Genomic DNA, 13759 nt, shown 5'->3' on the forward strand with positions numbered 1-13759 from the left:
CTGCCCACAATTTGCAACCAGAAATTCAGGTTTCACAGATATTCTACTGCACATGTCATCGCTGATTGCTCACACAAGTGACAACAGCCAATACAAGGTTGGCTCCATTGAGAGCGGTCAGTGTGATCTGAGGCAAATAAGAAATTGATCAAAAGCTTTAAAGTGATCACAATGGTGCAACAGGAAGGTGCACATCTGAAAAGTAGTTCTATGTTCTGTTTATCAGTGTTTGTGAAATCCCTGCTGGTTTCATACACATTTTGGGGCCCAGCCTGAAGGACTGAGTGACAGAGTTCAGGAGTACATCTCTAAAACATTTCAGCTTCTGCATATGACCCATGTCTCAGAATAATATAGATGCCACAAAGAAGCTAAATGCAACCTCTGTAGTAGAGGAGAAGAAGACTAGCATGTAAAAATACAAACTAACACAGTTTATGTAGTCAATTGCATAGTGGTAACTTACCAAACAGCAGGAAAGGAAAGTATTGTGTCAGTAGATGAGTCCTCAGAGAGACTCCTGTTTATCATCCAAGACTCTTCGAAGCTGTTTAAGTATGACTTACCCCTCTAGGTTGGTGGGTGGGGAAATGGAATTCAGGCAATCTTAAAGATATGGTTTTCCCAGTAGTGATGATGATGATGATGATGATAATAATAATAATAATAATAATAATAATAATAATAATAATAATAATTTATTATACCCCACCCATCTGGCTGAGTTTCCCCAGCCACTCTGGGCGGCTCCCAATCAAGTATTAAAAACAATACAGCATTAAATATTAAAAACATCCCTGAACAGGGCTGCCTTCAGATGTCTTTTAAAGATATGATAGCTACTTATTTCCTTCACATCTGAAGGGAGGGTGTTCCACAGGGTGGGCACCACTACCGAGAAGGCCCTCTGTCTGGTTCCCTGTAACCTTACTTGTTGCAATGAGGGAACCGCCGGAAGGCCCTCGGCGCTGGATCGGTGATGTATGGAAGTGAGAGCTAGACCATAAAGAAGTCTGATCGCAGAAGAATTGATGCTTTTGAATTATGGTGCTGGAGGAGACTCGAGAGTCCCATGGACTGCAAGAAGATCAAACCTATCCATTCTTAAGGAAATCAGCCCTGAGCGTTCACTGGAAGGACAGATCCTGAAGCTGAGGCTCCAATACTTTTGCCACCTCATGAGAAGAGAAGACTTCCTGGAAAAGACCCTGATGTTGGGAAAGATTGTGAGGGCACAAGGAGAAGGGGACGACAGAGGGTGAAATGGTTGGACAGTATTCTCGAAGCTACCAGCATGAGTTTGACCAAACTGCGGGAGGCAGTGGAAGACAGGAGTGCCTGGCGTGCTCTGGTCCATGGGGTCACAAAGAGTTAGACACTACTAAACGACTAAATAAGAACATACAGGATCACTTGTATGAGTAATAATAAATGAATCAATATAGTCAGTGATCACAGGAGAAAATTTGGGGCCAGCAGATAGGGACTGGTGGAGAGGGCTGGAGAGGGAGTTGGGAGCTAATGATGTGTAAAATGAGAATACAGTAAAAAAAATGGGCTTGCCAGAACAAAAGCTACAAATGAAGATGATAGACGTGACCCAGGTTTAAAAATCCTTTAACTACAAATCCACACCTCCACCATCAAAAATTTGTAAAGAATTATGTTAAAAGCAACAGCAACAACAATAAGAAAGGGATTGGAAAATCTAAACTATAAAAAAAAACCCAGGAATGAGCGAGATAGTACTGCTTCCACCCTCAGCTCCCATAGGAAGAAGACTCAAAATGGTTTTGCCCTGGGGAGAAATTAGGGAAGGCCCAAGTAGGGCATCAGGCCAAACGAGTTGGGAAAGATTCCAGACTCTATAAGCTTCTTTTTCTGCAAACACAACACTTTTCTCTTATCAGCACTCTCCTTCCTGCCCTAAGCAGTAGAAGCTTTGCTAGTTGCCTATTTGGGAATTTTTGGGGGGAGTCCTTGGCACTCTTCTTTTTCACTTACTCCATACCGCTGGGAGTTCTGTTCTTGGAGTGGGAGTTTTGATTGGTTTAATTGGCTTCTAGTCTGAGTAGACAAGTTATGATTTGGTGGGGTAAATAATGCTCAGGAGGCATTATTGGCTGAAAAGCACTAAATAATTTTGGGACATGATATATGATGAATTGAAGGAAATGTTAAAATCCACATTTCCAAAACAAAACACCAGAATTATTTTTATTGGGTATTTTCACAACAAACATCCCAAAGGAGAGCCAGCATGGTGTAGTAGTTATGAGCGGTGAACTTGTAATCTGGTGAACAGCGTTCGCTTCCCCGCTCCTCCACATGCAGCTGCTGGGTGACCTTGGGCTAGTCACACTTCTCTGAAGTCTCTCAGCCCCACTCACCTCACAGAGTGTTTGTTGTGGGGGAGGAAGGGATAGGAGATTGTTAGCCGCTTTGAGACTCCTTTGGGTAGTGATAAAGCGGGATATCAAATCCAAACTCCCCCCCCCCTCCTCCTCCTCTTCTTCTTCTTCTTCTTCTTCTTCTTCTTCTTCAAAGGTTAATAAAAGAGTTTTTCTTTATTCCACTACAGCCACCAGGATTCTTGTAGCAAAATATTGGAAGAGTAATGTAATACCAATAAAAGAAGAATGGCATCTAAAGCTATGTGAATATCTTGAACTAGCGACATATGATATGAGAAATTAGGAACCGCATAGTGGTACAAGGAAGTCATTAAACAAATCAAGGAATAAAACCAGAGAATAGGCACTGATAAGCAAGTAAGAGTAGTGAGGAGAAATCAACAAGGTGAAGATAAAAGGATGCCTTACTGGAATTATATGTTTAAAATAATGTCAATGACGGTTTGTATTTCCTAAAAGACTGTATGTCGTTGATAAGATGTGTTGTTAAACTTTCTTTTTATTTTTTTCCATCTATTTTTCTCTCTTCTACTTTTTCTTTTTTTTCTTCCCCCCTATTTTCTTTTTGTGTAATTTTTTTCTTTCATAGCAGAACAATGTATCTGATTATGTGAGGTTTGTATATATTTTAGGGACCAGGCAAAAACATTCCTCTTTAACCAGGTCTTTAGCTGATCAATATTATATAGCATTTTAAATGTGTCTCTGGGAGGCATTGTTTTGCTTTTCTGTTTTACTTATTTTCTTGTTTTTATCCTGGGATTTGTCGTCTGGGTGAAAAACTCCAGACATATGGCTTCATTTTTATTTTATTTTTTGAGATTTTGGCCAAAAGAAGCTCAAGAACTTTTGTGTCTGGTTTTTCACTTTTTGAAATATAGTAACCCTGCACAGGTGGAGCCTGTAAACATGCCCAGGAGTGGGAAGGGATTCTAGCCCTCCTGCCTTAGGGAACTTTGGGGCTATATTTTGATATGGCTAATTATGTTTATTTGTGGTTGTCTGCAGAGCCTCTATATTATAGCATAAACTTTCCCACCACAGTTATCTTTTAAGAGTGTGCAAGCAATCAGGAGAAAACAAATTGCAGGAAGGTGTGATTGCTTATGGAAATGGTTAGAGAAGGTGAGAAAAACTCTTTGTTTAACCAAGAACCTTGATGCCACAACGCCACCTGTGAATATAGCATTCAATAATTCACATTATTATAATTTAAGTTGCACTATTAATTGTGAACTTGGTTAATGGGGGGAGGGGATGAAGCCAACTGCATAAATTTCACAAGAAAACCCCAAAACATGTTCAGGTCAAGTTAAAAGCTTGTTTGTGAGGATAACGAAGAAACTGATTTTGCACTAGGAAATTCTGAAGGCAAGCAAACAGAAATTCCAGTGAACCCTGAATTCCACTCCTGAAGCTCTTAGCCAGTGTGAAAGCTGCCTCCCTATCCCCATACAAGTCTGCACACAAGAGCTTGCAAGCCATAAAGTAACAGGCCTAATTAAGACATACAGGTTACATAGGCACAGGTTTTGCTTAAAGCAGGACAGCAAATTCTAAATCACATAGTCCAGGGGACAACACAGTACAGTGGTACCTCGGGTTACAGAGGCTTCAGGTTACAGACTCCGCTAACCCAGAAATAGTACTTCGGGTTAAGAACTTTACTTCAGGATGAGAACAGAAATCGCATGGCAGCAGACCCGCCTCACACAACTGATCACATGATGCAGTGCACACACACCATTTTAATGGGAATGCCCATCAACTTTGTGGGGGCCCGGCACCCTCAAACATTTTATTGTGGGAATCGAAGCCCCTGTGGCCCCTAGGAGTTGATTCCTATGCACTGTGGGAATCTCTGATGAGAGGAATTATAAGTGTGTTTCATCCAGTGCTTTTCTTCGGGGGAAAAGGGTGGCAGTACTCACCATGAAGTTGTTACAGTAAGTGCCACACTTTTAACCAGTGCTTCTCTTCTAGTAAAAAGGTTGCCAGTGCTGTGTACTCCCATGAGTACCCCCAGAAAATCAGTGGATTCATCTGATGGCTCATTCACACTTACTTTTGTCCTGAGCGTTCTAGCCACAGGCCTGCAATTCCAGATCTGTGTCCTGCTTTCCTCTTGAAAAACCACTCTTTAATGCTGAACTGGAACAAACAGCAAGTCAGGCTTTCTTTCCAATTCAGAGGAAAAGAACAAAAGCAAAGCTGGTGGTGACTCCTTGCCCTCCTGCAGCCACCAAGAGGTTCGTAATGTACAAAGAAAAACACATTTGCAAACTCCACAAAACAGGGAGGTTCTCTAATAAAATGTCGAAAATGCATCTAAGCTAAGAACAGTAATACACAACTGTAAGATAATTGGATGACTGATTCTGGGTAGGATTACTAATATGTTTTGTTAGTCTTTCACAAAGACTGCAATTGTGTAATGTCTTGCAGCTCTTTCAAATGACATGAACAGTGGATAGGTTTATTAAATATTTTAAGAGATGTGTGTTTCAGCAGCTATAACTTTGTTAGATGTTCATAATTTATATGGCTGTCACTACCAGTTGCTTTCCTTTAATGTCTCTCTGACACCCAGCCAGGAATAGTGGACTCTGTTGTGGCTCCTTTCATTGTGCGTACAGTAATAACCACTAACATGAAGTCTGGCCTGGGAAAGAAAATGTGAGGAGGAATGTACTCTTCTGATCTTTCCAACAGCACAAGCATTTCTGACTGCCAGACAGAGCAATTTTTCCTGCTTCCCTCCCCATGTGCTGCTCCTCCGCATGCTGTTCTTCTGGTTCTCCACAGTTAATTTTCAGGATGCACAGAGTGTTTGTGTGGGGGAAACCCCATTATGCTAATTGGATGCCTTGAGCTGGCTTACACAAGCATGCTGGGTTAGTTGAATCCAGCCCAAATGCTCTATCTGCCATTGTGAGCAGGAAGAGAGCCTGATGGCCAGAATGTGTAGCTTGCCTCCTTCCGTGAACACTCAATATTTTGCAGTTCAATGACTGGAATTTGACATTTAATGTTATTTTGTTGTTCAAAGCATGCTCACCCTTGCCTATCTTATTATGCATTGAATAGACTTGATTCTATATGTGTGTCAAATGGTTTTTAGTAGTTATCCAGACCATACAATTCTGTACTAGAAACTGTTTATTCAATTTGTGGAAAAGATGGGAAGATTTCCTGTTCCTCACTTCTGAAAGATATTGATAGATATGAAAATGTACTGTAAATATAAAAGAACTCCTACTGATGGTGAACTTATATTTAGCATTTATATGTGTGCTAGTACTCTACATAATTTTATTTTATTTTATTTTACACAATCGCAAACATATATTATAAAACATGCATCATGCATTTTATTTTTTGCAACACCCTTGCATAATGTGTACAGAATTATTTATACATTACTTTCTGAATTGAATTTGTTGCCTGCCCTTCCTCCATAAGGAAAATATGATTTAATAAATGTTTAAAACATTTAAAGCTATTAAAAACATCTAAATAAATTTTATAAGCTAATTTAAAAACAGGTATAACCAACAAGAATGTCTTATGTTTTGGAATACAGTGGTACCTAGGGTTACATATGCTTCAGGTTACAGACGCTTCAGGTTACAGACTGCGCTAACCCAGAAACAGTACCTCAGGTTAAGAACTTTGCTTCAGGTTGAGAACAGAAATCGTGCTCTGGCGGCGCAGAGGCAGCAGGAGGCCCCATTAGCTAAAGTGGTACCTCAGGTTAAGAACAGTTTCAGGTTAAGAACAGACCTCCAGAACGAATTAAGTTCTTAACCCAAGGTACCACTGTATCTATAATTGCGTTTTGTTTCCCCAAAATGTAAACTGGGGTCAAGTAGGATTTAAAGCCTGCTTCATGGGGGCTGGGAGATGTTGGGAAGAATATTGTTTGTTTGTTTGCTTATTAAATTTGTATGATACCCTATACCCGCAGGTCTCAGGGCGGTTCACAGGATAAAAATCACAATATAAAAAAACAAAATACATAAAATAAAAACAATTTCCTCCACACTTTGTATTATTTAAAATATGCTCTGCTTGGTTCAGCCAAGTGGATACTCATGCTGTATGTAATCTACAATTCTTCAGAACTTTCTAACTTTAAGGACTATGTACCTCTAGGTCTCATTTAATTTGAAACTAGAAAGGAACAGGAGTGAATTAAAACAAGCACACAAAGCAATCATATGAAGACCACCTTAAAAGTAAGAACAAGCCGATTAGGGTGGCATATCTTTTTTTTTATATATAATTTTTTTATTGATTTTCCAACATATATTATAACACATTACAAGTGACAATACAAAAACAAACAAACATATAAACATGTATAATTTCATAACCTTTTTTTCCTTATACCCAATTTCGACGACTTCCCCATGCCTCCCTTTTCTGCATCCCCGTTTTAAACTTTTTCAGCAACCCCTAATCTCAATTACTTATAATTCACTTTCTTTAACCTTTTTCTCTTACCCAATCATTTATCGCTGCAAATCTGCTTTACATTACCCATGACATTTTAGCACTCATTAATTTTACAGCAGTTCTTAAGATAAAGTTTAAATTTCTTCCAGTCTTCTTCCACCGTCTCTTTTCCTTGGTCACGGATTCTGCCCGTCATCTCAGCCAGTCCCATATAGTCAATCACCTTCGTCTGCCACTCTTCCAGCGTGGGTAGTTCTTGTGTCTTCCAATACTTTGCTAAAAGGACTCTTGCTGCTGTTGTAGCATACATAAAGAACGTCCTATCTTTCCTTGACACCAATTGGCTTACTATGCCCAGGAGAAAAGCCTCTGGTTTCTTATGAAAGGTACACTTAAGAACCTTCTTAATTTCATTATAGATCATCTCCCAGAAGACCTTAATCCTTGGGCACGTCCACCAAAGGTGATAGAAAGTACCTTCAGTTTCCTTACATTTCCAGCATTTATTATTGGGCAAATGATATATTTTTGCAAGCTTGACTGGGGTCATGTACCACCTATAAATCATTTTCATAATATTCTCTCTTAAGGCATTACATGCCGTGAACTTTATACCGGTGGTCCATAACTGCTCCCAGTCAGCAAACATAATGTCATGACCAATGTCTTGTGCCCATTTAATCATAGCTGATTTAACCGTTTCATCCTGTGTATTCCATTTCAACAGCAAGTTGTACATTCTTGACAAATTCTTAGTATTGGGTTCTAACAATTCTGTTTCCAATTTTGATCTTTCCACCTGGAAGCCAATTTTCCTATCCTGTTTGAATACTTCATTTATCTGGTAGTAATGAAGCCAATCTCTTACTTTAGACTTCAATTTCTCATAACTCTGTAATTTCACTTTCCCCCCCTCTTGTTCTATAATTTCCCAATATTTTGGCCATTTGGATTCCATATTAAGTTTTTTCACTTCCTTAGCTTCCATTGGTGACAACCACCTGGGGTTTTTATTTTCCAACAAGTCTTTATACCGAATCCAGACATTATATAGTGCTTTCCTAACAATATGGTTTTTAAAACCTTTATGGGTCTTTACCTTGTCATACCATATATATGCATGCCAACCAAACCTGTTGTTAAACCCTTCCAAATCCAAAATGTCTGTGTTCTCAAGAAGTAGCCAGTCTTTCAGCCAGCAAAAAGCCGCTGATTCATAATACAGTTTTAAGTCTGGCAGGGCAAACCCCCCTCTTTCTTTTGCATCAGTTAATATCTTAAATTTTATTCTGGGCTTTTTGCCCTGCCAGACAAATCTAGATATATCTTTCTGCCACCTCTTGAAACAATCCATTTTATCCACAATCTGCAATGTTTGAAACAAAAACAACATTCTCGGCAAAACATTCATCTTAATAACAGCAATTTGACCTAACAAGGAAAGTCTCAAGTTTGACCATATTTCTAAATCTTTCTTAATTTCTGTCCAACATTTCTCATAATTATCTTTAAATAAGTTTACATTTTTAGATGTTAAATTGATCCCCAGGTATTTCACTTTCTTTGCTACCATTAATCCAGTTTCACTCTGAAACCTCTCTCTTTCCACAACTGTTAGATTTTTTTTCCAGTACCTTCGTTTTTTGTTTATTCAACTTAAAACCTGCTACTCGACCAAAAACTTGTATTAATTCCAAAACTCTTTTTGTACTAGTGTCTGGCTCTTGTAAAGTTAATACTAAATCATCTGCAAACGCTCTCAGTTTGTATTGTTTAGCTCCGACCTGAATCCCTTTAACCAGCTGGTCCCCTCTGATCATGTTTAATAAAACCTCCAAGACAGATATAAAAAGTAATGGGGATATTGGGCACCCCTGTCGTGTCCCTTTTTCAATAGCAATTTCTTCAGTAACCACATTATTTACAATTAATTTTGCTTTTTGTTCAGAATAAATTGCACCTATACCATTCTCAAAACCTTGACCTACCCCCATTCCTTTGAGATTCTTTTTCATAAAACTCCAAGAAATATTGTCAAAGGCTTTCTCCGCGTCCACAAATATTAATACTGCCTTAGTATTAATATTGGCTTCCAGTAATTCCATAATATCTATTATATTTCTCACATTGTCAGATAAATGTCTACCTGGGAGAAAGCCAGCCTGGTCTTTATGAATCTCACCCACCAAAACCCTCTTCAGTCTTTTTGCCAAAATGTCTGCAAAAATTTTGTAATCCACATTAAGCAATGATATAGGGCGGTAGTTCTTAACCTGGTTCTTTTCAGTCTCAGATTTTGGTATAAGTGTAATATATGCTTCTTTCCACGATTCGGGTGCCTTCTTCCCCTCTAAAATTTCATTACAGACTTCCTTGAACGGTTGTATCAGCCAATCTTTCAAAGCTTTGTAGTATCTGGAAGTCAATCCATCTGGTCCTGGAGATTTTCCCAATTTCATATTTTGAATGGCTCCCTCTATTTCTTGCTCAGTTATTTTCTGGTTTAAAATCACTTTACTTTGTTCAGATATTTTTTGTAATCCATATTTTTTAAGGAATTCTTCTATCTCTTTTTCATCCACCGGCCCTTGTGCATAAAGTCTTCTGAAATAACTCTGAAAACAGTTTCTAATCTCATTTGGTCTAAAAATGTTCTTTCCTTCAACCTCTAAGCTTATAACCATATTCAATTTTTGTTTTTTCTTCAATTGCCATGCCAAAAGTTTCCCACATTTATCTGCCGATTCAAATGTCTTTTGTCTCATTTGCTTTATTTTCCATTCTATCTCCTGGTTCATCAATTCCATATACTGTCTCTGGTAAAACTTAATTTCTCTTAGAATTTCATGAGACTTTGGCTTTGATCTCAGTTTTTTTTCACCTTCTTTTATTCTTTCCAGAATCTTATCTTTCTTCTCATTCTGTCTCTTCTTTTTTAAAGTGTTCTGCTGTATCAAAAATCCTCGCATAACGGCTTTACTTGCGTCCCAAATTATTCTTTTCTCCACCTCTGTTTTCAGATTTATCTCAAAATAATCTTTCACAGTTTTCTGGGCCTTTTTGTACACCTCTTCATCTCTAAATAGGGAGTCATTCATCCTCCATCTAAAAGAACCAGCTGTTGTAATGTTCATTTCCATCTTTACGGCATTATGGTCGGAGCAAGTCTTTGGGCAGATTTCCACTTTCTTTATCTTTGGTGCCATCCCACTAGTTACCCAAATTTGGTCGATTCTAGTCCAGGTCATTTTTGCTTCAGAAAAGAAGGTTCCCTCTCTCTCAAGAGGGTTCCTTGTTCTCCAGATGTCAATCAAGTCCATATTGTCTGTCATTTCGAAAAAAGTCTTAGGTAGTCTCCCATCCTTAGAAACCACCTGTCTTAGTGCTTTGTCCATGTTTGTAGAGACCACTCCATTCATATCTCCCATCATAATTACATTGTAATCCAAATAGTCCATTAATGTCTCATGCAATTTCTTGAAAAACTCTGACTTTCCTTCATTCGGAGCATAAATCCCAATTATCTCCACCCTAAAGCATTGTGGAATTACACCCACAAAAGTTTACCAAATCCATGGTATGTCTCATTAGCTAACATAGGTCTGAGTTTGGGTGTGTAATAGTATCGAAGACACTGTGTTCTCAGTATATAGCATCACCATAATTATTCACAGAACACAGGCAGATAAATTCTCTTCAAAGCTTCTGCAGCATTCAGTTGCGATTCAGACGCTGTTGGGAGAGGAGACGGTAAGTAATACCCTTCAATTTGATTTTGGTGGTGTAATTTCCCCCCCTGTTGCAACGACTTTTTTTAAAGCCTATGTTTAAGTATAGCCTGCATTTTGAGCAGAGCTCTCTATGAATGTACTGTAGAACTGAATAATAGTTATACCTGCACTATCCTATAAATTGAACATTAAGAATATAATATATTCTCAGCTGGATCAGGCCAAAGGACCAGAGGTGGGGAATCTATGACCCTCCACATGTTGCTGGTCTCTGGCTCTCCTAGTCCCTAGCCAGCCAGGTTGAGGCTGATGGGAGTTGGAGTCTAACAACATCTGGAGGGTTGCACAGGTATCCCAGCCCTGATGTTAGTACTCATAAGATAATAAGCTAAACATGAACAGGCTTTTGAAGGACTCTCTAATTTGATTCAAGAACTTACTTTTTGAGAGCTGTGGAATCTGCATTGAACTAGAAAGAACATAGTTCAAATGTCACCTCCATCATAGATGTCTTTAGGTGTCTTTAGGTCATCTCTCAGCATCAGGCTTTAATAATAATAATAATAATAATAATAATAATAATAATGCTGTAATAATACTAAGATACTTCACAGGTTATTCATTGAAATAACACAACTGAAGACTGGGGAGGGCAGGGGAATGAAAGGTTGTCACAGTGAAGAGGGAATGAATCCAGGGAGCAGGATTAGATCTATGGTCTTAAATTGGATGAGGATTATATCCTAGTTACCCCTTCTTCAGGAGGGGATTATATCCCATCCTAAAGAAGGATTATATTCTCATTACCCCTTCTTTTTGATTCATATGGGTACAAATAATACTGCAACACATAGCAAGGGACTATGAGACATGGGGCAGGGAGCTGAAGAGACATGGGGCACAGGTAGTCTTTTCATCACTCCTTCCTGTTAAAAGTCATGGCCCAAGAAGAGAGAGGAAAATACAGAGGCAAGTCACTGGCTGCGCAGGTGGTGTCGTCAGCAAGGATTTGGCTTCTTGGATCATGGTCTCAGCTTCCTTTAGGTAGGACTTCTGGTGAGAGATGGGCTGGACCTCACAGCAGTTGACAACAATGTGTTTGCCAAGAGTCTTGAGAATCTGATCAGGAGAGCTTTAAATAGATCTTGAGGGGGAGGGAGAAAACAATACAAACAACAAAAGAGCACCTGGCACTGGAGGTAATAGCTTCATTGATGCACAAGAAACTGAGGTGGTGCTCCAGAAACCTGCTAAAGGGCAAGAAACTACAAGAAGAAAGCAGCTTCATGGAACAACTCATGGTTTCAGTTGTCTCTACACAAATGCACATGGGAAACAAATAAGATGAATTGGAGCTTTTAATACAGGATGGCAAATACGACTTGGTGGGCATAACTGAAACCTGGTGGGATGAGACTCATGGAGACTCATGGAATGTAGGATTAAGGGGTACAACCTGTTCAAAAGTTCAAAAGGAAGGGGGGAGCAGCAGCATTGTATATAAAGGATGTGTGCACTTGTGAAGAAATCCATGGCCTGGAGCATGAAAAGCAGATTGAGATGGGTAAAAATTGTAGGAGAGAGAAACAACAGTGACCTTACTGTGGGTGTGTGCTAGAGACCACCAAGTCAGACTGAAGACTTGGATGATGCCTTACTAGAGCAGATTACCAAACATTCAAAAAGGAGAGAAATAGTAATCACGGGGGACTTCCCTGATATCTGTTGGGACTCAAACTCTGCCAAGAGTGTAAGGTCTGACAAATTCCTCCATTGCCTCACTGACAATTTTATTTCTCAGAAGGTGGAAGAACAAACAAGGGGATCATCTATCTTGGACCTGATCCTCACCAATAGGGAGGAACTGATTGATGAAGTGGAGTGCTTGGAAACTTGGGAGGAAGTGATCATGTTCTCCTGGGTTTCATGATACAGAGGCAAGGGAAAACTGAGTGTAGTCAAGACACACACTCTGGACTTTAAGAAGGCCAATTTCGAAAAGCTGAAGGAGCTACTGGGTGTGATCCCATGGTCAGAAATACTCAATGAGAAGGGAGTCCAAGAAGGATGGGGTTTCTAAAAGGAGAAATATTGAAGGCCCAAATACAGACAATACCAACAAGAAAGAAAAGTGGGAGGCATCTAAGGAAATGGGTGTGGCTGCATAAGGAGCTTACAGATGAGCTGAGAGTTAAGAAGGGCATGTATAAGAAATGGAAGAAAGGGGAAATCACAAAGGAGGAGTATACACAAGTAGCCAACAGTTGCAGAGGGAAAGTAAGGCTGGATAAAGCTCAGAATGAGCTCAGGCTTGCAAAAGAGGTTAAAAATAGCAATAAAAAGGTTTCTTCAGCCATGTCCAATGTAAGAGGAAGAACAAGCAAGTAGTAGGTCTTCTGCATGGGGAACATAGAGAAATACTATTGGGTGACAGAGAAAAGGTGGAACTACTCAACACCTACTTTGCTTCTGTCTTCACCCAAAAGGAAAGAGATGCCCAACCTGATGATAACAGAATAAATGATCTAAAGAGGGAGCTGCAGCCCAAGATAGGAAAAGTGGTAGTAAGGGAACACCTAGCTACTTTAAATGAATTCAAATCCCCAGGGCCTGATGAGCTGCATCCAAGGGTACTAAAGGAGCTTGCAGATGTAATTTCAGAGCCTCTGTCTATTATCTTTGAGAATTCTTGGAGAACAGGTGAGGTCCCTACAGACTGGAGGTGGGCAAATGTTGTCCCCATCTTCAAAAAGGGGAACAAGGAAGACCTAGGTAACTACCCACCAGTGAGCTTGACATCGATATCAGGGAAAGTCCTAGAACAGATAATTCAATGGTTGATCTGTGAGCATTTAGAAAAGGCTGTTGTGATTACTAAGACCCAGCATGGGTTTCTCAAAAATAAATCATGTCAGGCCAATCTGATTTCTTTTTCGGATGGAATTACAAAATTGGCAGATCAGGGAAATGCTGTGGACATAGTGTATCTTGATTTCAGTAAGGCTATTGACGAAGTCCGCATGATATTCCTGTGAGGAAGCTGATAAAATGTGGGTTGAATGAGGTAACTGTTAGGTGGATTTGTAGCTGGTTGACTGACTGAACCCAACAAGTACTCGTTAATGGTTCCTTGTTATCCTGAAAAAAAGTGACAAG

Source organism: Podarcis raffonei, chromosome 5 (assembly GCF_027172205.1).
Source record: "Podarcis raffonei isolate rPodRaf1 chromosome 5, rPodRaf1.pri, whole genome shotgun sequence".
In the NCBI taxonomy this organism is placed as follows: Eukaryota; Metazoa; Chordata; class Lepidosauria; order Squamata; family Lacertidae; genus Podarcis; species Podarcis raffonei.